Source organism: Apus apus, chromosome 8, assembly GCF_020740795.1.
Source record: "Apus apus isolate bApuApu2 chromosome 8, bApuApu2.pri.cur, whole genome shotgun sequence".
Lineage (NCBI taxonomy): Eukaryota > Metazoa > Chordata > Aves > Apodiformes > Apodidae > Apus > Apus apus.
Window position 1 is genome coordinate 10,101,885 of NC_067289.1, and position 7,168 is coordinate 10,109,052.

Genomic DNA, 7,168 nt, shown 5'->3' on the forward strand with positions numbered 1-7,168 from the left:
ACAAAGAGCATCTTGCACCATTATTTCTTAAAAGCTATCATACCCACCATTTCAGCTAAAGGCATGGAAAAATAAGTGAGACATGTCTACTCTACAGACCTAATAAACTAAAAAAAAAAAAAAAAACAACAAAAAAACCCCAAAAAACCTCAAGAAAATATTGACTATACTTTCAATGCTGTCTCCACTGGTTGTGTAATGTGGTTCCTTTAAGCACACTGTTAGGATAGTCATTTTAAGTACAAGAAGATAAGTGATGCTTTCCATAGGACTTCTGCTTCATCCATGATGGATATATTCCATACTCTTTTCATCCTTTCCTTAAGCCCTATTTTTTATTTTACAGTGTCCTATGAATCTTTGCACTTTATACTAAATTCATACAAGTGTAATGTTTCCTACAAAAATATTCCTTACCTATAAAAAGAGAAAATGCTGTTACCCGTTTTTCACCAGACAAGTGAGGAAACAAAAACAAAGCTAAAACCACTAAGTATCAGTTACTGTGAAAAAAAATGCACTCAAAATTGTTGCAGCTTTCAATCACTTTCTAGTATCAAGGTTGACCTCTCTGTTGTTCATGCACTGGTGGTTTGTTGTTTGTGGTTTTGTTTTTGTGGTTTTTTTCTTAAGTACCTCTGCTACAAGGTAACATTTTGTCACAACTGATGTTAAGCTTGCCCGGCCAGCTGTTTTGCCAGACAAAATAGTCTCTGAATTTGTAGCTTTCTGAAGATACTATGGACTACGACATTATCAGCAACACAGTCTGCATCAAAGTTCTATAAACTTTCTTTGAACTAATGCCATCAATTATGGTAGCAACGAGCAGCAGGGAGGACATCAGTGGCTGATCTTACCCTTGTTCCAGCTCATCGCTGCTGGGAAGTCCCTTATCTGTCCTAGAAACTCACATAAAGGCTTATGGGCTTTTATGGGACAATCTCATAATGCATCATTACTTGCTGTTTCTTAACTATAAAAAACACACCACTACCATCCAGTTGGGCCACACTGCTTAGCAGCCAGTTGCTCAGGATGAATTAAATAGGTGATACTGGGGTAAAGACTGGGCTCAAAAACTTTTTTAAAAAATGCTTTTTCTGTTGCATCTCCCTTCTTAGCACTTTCCCATCTTTGCTTTGAGCTGGCTTTTTTTTTTTTTTTTAATTTCTACACATAATTTAAAAACTGACTTAATTTATTTTTATTATAGCAGTATTTAATTCACTAGGTAATCTGCATATATTTATTTATCCTAATAGTGTTTTGCTGCTTTCTTCTGTTTCTTCCAATATTCTTTTCACCTAACATTCAAGAGCTCTCCTTTTAAGAGTGCTGTCTTCTTTACTCAGTTACACTGTTCTCCCTGCATCTGAATTTGCATCATTTCTGAGGACTGACCACTCTCTTCCACTGTACTCTCATGTGCTCTGACCTTGTCTCAGACAACCTTGTACTTTTCATGTGCACTTTTGTGTAAATGAGTCTCTGCTACATTCTGTTTAACACCTGTTCTTCTCATGTTAAATTTCAGTGGTGGATTTAGATACTTACAATTTTAGGTGCCTATGGCTTATTAAAAAATGTAACTGTAGACCCCATTTTTGTCCCTATTACAGTATACCTGAGTAAAAAATACAGCACTGTTAAAGTCAACAGGTTTAGGAATCTGACAAATACAATGCATCAGTTTAGTGATTCTATCCCAAGATACTATTTCCTCTACATGGTAACCATCAATTCAGCTTGAATACAGGGTGTTGTTTTTTTCCCTTTTTCTTTATGCCTGCCAGCTTTGCTCCCACTGATGCTTGAGATTTTAGAGCCAAGGTGGTAACATCTGTGGTGATCTACAAGATGTTTGACACTGAACATAATGTTCTGCTCTTCCAGAGATGTGCTTTTGCTGATGGTACCAAACTTTCGAGAAAGTAATCTCTATTAGCTTTCACAGCAAGCTTCATAGGGGGTTGACAGTTGTGTCTAGTGGATGGAGATCCAGGTCTACTCTGCTGATTGTAAAAGAAGCTGTTTTACAAGGCTCTGTGGTTAGCTTTAAACGCATTAAAGGCTTTAGATTTTTATCTCATGAGTAGTCCTAAATAGATTTATATACATATATAGTTGTATATTTTTGCTTTCTCCGTATCACTTGCTCTACTTAATAAACCCTGAAGCTCGTGATTTCCTCTGCAGCTTCCACAAACACAGGTCAGGTAAGGCTGCTGTGGCCAGCCGGGCCAACAGACTTCCCACCTTCACACTGTCTCAGAACAGCACTTTATTCGGTGAGATGTTACTTTAAACATGCAGTGCTTTTGTCAATAACGTGTCATTGCCAGCACCTCACAAATCACACTTTCATTCAGAAAACTTTTATATCATGCTAAGCTATGAGGGAAGTCCGGGGAGAAACATTTCTCACTGCTTTACATTTATGCCCTGGGCAGCACTTTGTCCCTTCTGGGACTTTTCGGTCTCCGCTGTCTCGTTAAGAAAACATTTGAGGGAGACGAGAAGGGTGCTGAAAGGAAAACACTCCCGTCCGGGCCGGGGGGGGCCCGGGATGGCGCTGAGGGCCCGCGCTGCCGCCCGCCTTCCCCGCCTCGCTCCCGCTGCTCCCCGCTTGGACCCACCTTTCCTCACGGCTGCAGGTGACCCCTCCGGACGAGCCCCCGCTCCAGCGCTGCCCGGGCGGTTCGCCGGCCCCACGCGCGGCCCCGAGGCCGCCCGAGCCACCTGCGCCCTCAGGGCGGGGCGGGAGGAGCGGGCGGGGACGGTGACAGCCGGTAACCGGGACACCTCCGGCTGCCCCGGGCCGGGGCTGTGCCGGCAGGGAGCTGCGCAGCCCCGGCAGGCGCCTGGGCCGGGCGGGACGGCCCGGGACGAGCGGCAGGTCCCGCCGCCCGGGGCTGCTCCTCCGCGATGCTCTCACCTCCGCTCCCGGGCGGGAGAGCCCCCGGCTCCGCGCTCGCTTCACGCCCGCTGAGGGAGGACGGACGGACGGACGGAGGGCGACTGCCGGCGGTGCCCGAGGCAGGAGATGCGGGGGGGAGAGGGGAGGAGAGGGGTGGCCCGACCGGCCCCGCCCCGGGGACTTGTCCCCACCCCAGGGCGCCGGGAGCGCCGAGGCGGGTGCGAAGCAGCAGCCCCCAGGCCAAAAGCCGCGGGCGGGCGGGGGGCAGAGTCCGAGTGCCCGGGGCCGCGCTCCGCGGGACGCGGCGCAGCAGCGAGGAGCGGGGATGGGCGGCAGGGGCTGCCCCCGCCGCCTGGCGCCGCTGCTGCTGCTCGCCCTGCTCTGCCCGCGCCGCGCCGCGCCCGAGGTGAGCGAGCGCGCGGGAGAGCGCGGGGCCGGGGGGCGCGGGGTCCGCCGGGACTGCGGGGCAGAGCGGGGTTTGAGCCCCCGCCACCCCCGCCGGCCGCTCGCGTTTCGGAGGAAGAAAAGGTGTGTGCGCGGTATGGAGAGCGATACCCCTCACCCGCGCGAGGCGCGTCCCAGCCGGGCGCGGTGAGGTGAGGTGAGGTGCGGTGCGTCCCCAGCCGGGAGGTGCCGGGACCCCTGCCCCCCGCACAGGGGCTTCCTCAGCGCTTGCCTCAGGTGCGAGGGAGAAGAGCAAGATGTTGGCGGCCCTGCCGGGCGGGTCGCAGGGCGGCTTCCCCGGCTTCCCGTGAGGGGACATGGGTGTTAGGCGGGGAGGCCGGTCCGGAGGATCATTCCCCGGGAGACCTGGATGTTCTGGCGTGGATGGTCTCTGGGGCAAACACTCTCAGAGCAGCACTTATCGGCTGGACCACCTGTGCTGCCTTCCTGACAAATGCGATTTACGGTTTGTCTTTTATGTTGCATGATGAGTGTGAATCACCGTTTGGTCGATAGATCCTCCTAGATCGTTCTGTAGACTTTGATGCTCCTTTCTGCTCGGTCGGGTTGTAACATTGTGCGTTCCCAACTGGGAGAAGAGCAGTCAGCTGTGAGGGTAAATGGGGTAATGTTGCTCTCAGCATTTCAACAAAGAGGAAACACCTAGTTTCAGTAAATTTCTGATCGACATCAAACATAGGAAACTGACAGATTCGGTAAATTTCAAGTTGTTTCTCCAGTAATAGTCAACAGTGTTAACTTCTCCTGGCATGTGTCAGTAAAGCTCTAGCACAGTAGATAATACTTTCCTGCCTACCAAAACATTTTGCAGTTTGCCTTTATAAGGAAAAAATATTATCTGATTTTCTACTTTGTTGTTGCCAAAATAGAGCTCCATTCTGCAGTAATTATCTGAAGTAAACTAACTAGTAATAAAGGTTCTTCTAAAATGTTGCAGCTCTTTCACTCCCCCACTCTGAGTAAGGTGTCTGGAAACAGCCTAAGCACCTCACTAAACATGTTTTCTTTCATGGTGCTTTAGCATACTTGCAGTCAAAATTTGGTAATTTAACAAAGATCTAATTGTTTTATTTGTTATGGAATTAAAATACCTCTTAGTTCTTATTGAGAGCAGAGGTACCAGATCTCTTTGCAAAGTACACGTTTTCTGCTGAGCTGTTTCAGGCTCTGCCTAGACCTGATCCTTAACCTAAAGCAAAATATGGAAGATCAAGATCCTGCCTCTCTCTTCTACCCAGTTTGCTGCTCTTTTCCTCTGCTGGTACATCTCGTCCTTTGACCTTGTAGCTTCTAAGAGCACATCATTGTATGTGCTTCTGGGTGGCTGTTAAGTGCAGGCTGTGCTCCAGGAACTCCTCCCTTCCTACTCCCACAACACACACACATTCACACTTTTTCTAAGCCTCTGTTCTGGCTGTGTTGATCTTGTCATCCTGTTTCATGTTTTTATCTACAAAGGAAGGGAGAAGGAGGTAAGTAAGACCCCACATGTGGCCCAGTAAAGCATTTTGCTTTTTTGCAGCTTCAGTAGAATCCTAGAGCATTTGCCAATCTTGCAGAGTCATATGTCTCTAGTTCCTTAGCAGCCTTTCTGCTTAAGGTAAATCATGAAGCTCTGAGCTTTCTAGAGTGTTGTCATCACTAGATCCTCATTTACATTCAAGTCTTAGAGACAGAGTTTAGGATGGTAGGGAGTTGTCTTCTACAGAAATCTTGCCGTTCAAGTGAAGTTGAACATGATGTGTTGATTTGGTGGTGCTCTGATAATTCAGCAGTTCTCAAATGTTTCCTGAGAGTAATTTAATCTAGATTTGCAGCATATAACTGAGATCAGTTTAAGATTTAAATATAATTTCTATTCTTGTGTCAAATTGCTGATATTTTCAAAAGAAAATAGAACAAAATTTTCTAGATGATGGAGCCAATAAGGACTTTTTAAAAAGAAGTTTTATCTAAGCTCCTAGTTAGTGGCTACTCTTAATTGATATGAAATAAATGAATAAATCATTGCATCTTGGCTGGGTTGCCCATTGCAAATAAATAGGTATTGTTTGTGTTTTAAAATTGTGCTATACTTTCATATGAAAATAAATTTGTATTGGTCAGCAAGAAATATTTTTGCCAACTGCACGAATTAAAAAATGTTTCAACATAGAGAAGTTCTCAGTGTACGTCTCATACTAACTCAGTAAGTAGTTTATTCCCAAAACCAAACAAAAACAATTATTAATTTGTGCCTGCTGCTACTTATACCACAAATTTTGGTCCTCACAGCCCTTCACAGAGACCAGACTTCCCTGCCCTTAGGAGCCTGAACTTTCTGGCACCTGCTAGGGAGTATTATTATCTGCATTCTTGGCCACTGGCATGCTCTAATCACATCTTCTGAAAACTCAGCAGAAGCACCATCTTCCCATGTCAAAGGCTTTTCAGTTTGCTTGATGTATTCCCTCCAAAATACTGATGTTATAGTTCTTTGGATTTTTCCACTGTTCATTTAAACAATTTGAGAATATTTTTATTATTATTATTATTATATGTTTCTGCAGGAAGCAAGATCTTCCTCATGACACATTTCTATTTATGTTTTTTCCTCAGGAAAAAAAAAAATGTATTAGCTTTCTCATTGTTTCATTTTGTTTAACAGCACCTGGAACTGATACTGTCTTGATACACATGTACAATCCAATTATTCTGAGTGTGTCCTGTGTTTTGATATGATCCATGTACTACCACTAGCATGTCTTGAAATTACAAACTGACCTAAAAATGTTCCCTGAAATTTGCGGTTTCCCATGACACAAATAAGAAAAAAAACGCAGTCAAGTTAATTAGTATTGGATCAATACTGCTTCTTAGTGACATTGATCAGCTTTATGATGGCATCATGTTATGATGTGTCCAGGATAAAACAGGGCTTCTACTTGAGCGACGTTACTTGATTACAAGTTAGCTGCACCTTGTGTTACTGCCTTTTTTTGTCTTGCATTATAATACAATTGCAATATTGTATTCTCTCACAAGATAAAATTAAGTGGTCTATGTTCTGTGTTGTCCTCAGTCATAACTTTCTGTATTTTATTCACCATGTGCTGCTGGCAAAGGAGGGGAAATAACAAACTCAGTGAGAAGATCTTTTTTGCACCCCCTTTCTCACTTATGCTTATTGTCTGTGACTAGATGTGACTGTTCATCTTTCCCTATTAATTTCATTTTTTCCTAATGTTCGAATTTTCATGCAAATACTTATAAACTAGTCTTGTCTTCATGCAACATTTTTTTCAAATTATATGTAAACTATATTGCTATCACAGACATGACTCTGGAAGGAAAAAAATGCAATGTTCTAGCTCAGCCATGACCATCTCCAAGGCTGGTGAGAATGGGATGCAGGCTGAATTGCTTTGTTTAACTAGGAATCAAAATGTTGGAGGGATGAAGTGTCACAGTGAGGATGTTCTTCTCTGCTGGCCTTTGGAAGCACCCAGGTTCTTTGTCACAATAGGCAGCTGAGAAGGGAAGATGTGCACCTGAATATACAAAAGAGAGTTCACTGAGCGTGTTAGAAAAACAAGTCCTTTGTGAAGTGTTCTCTTTGATTTGGTTAATACAATCCCAGCTCTGAAGTCAACAGGGGTGTTATTCTGATAATTGGGCCAATTTTATAATAGAATTTTCTGATCCTGATGGCCTCTATAATTAGTTGTAATTCAGCCATCATCTCCATAGAGGAGCAGGCCAATGTCACTCCACTGCAGAACAATGCTTTTCCTACTGAGCCAG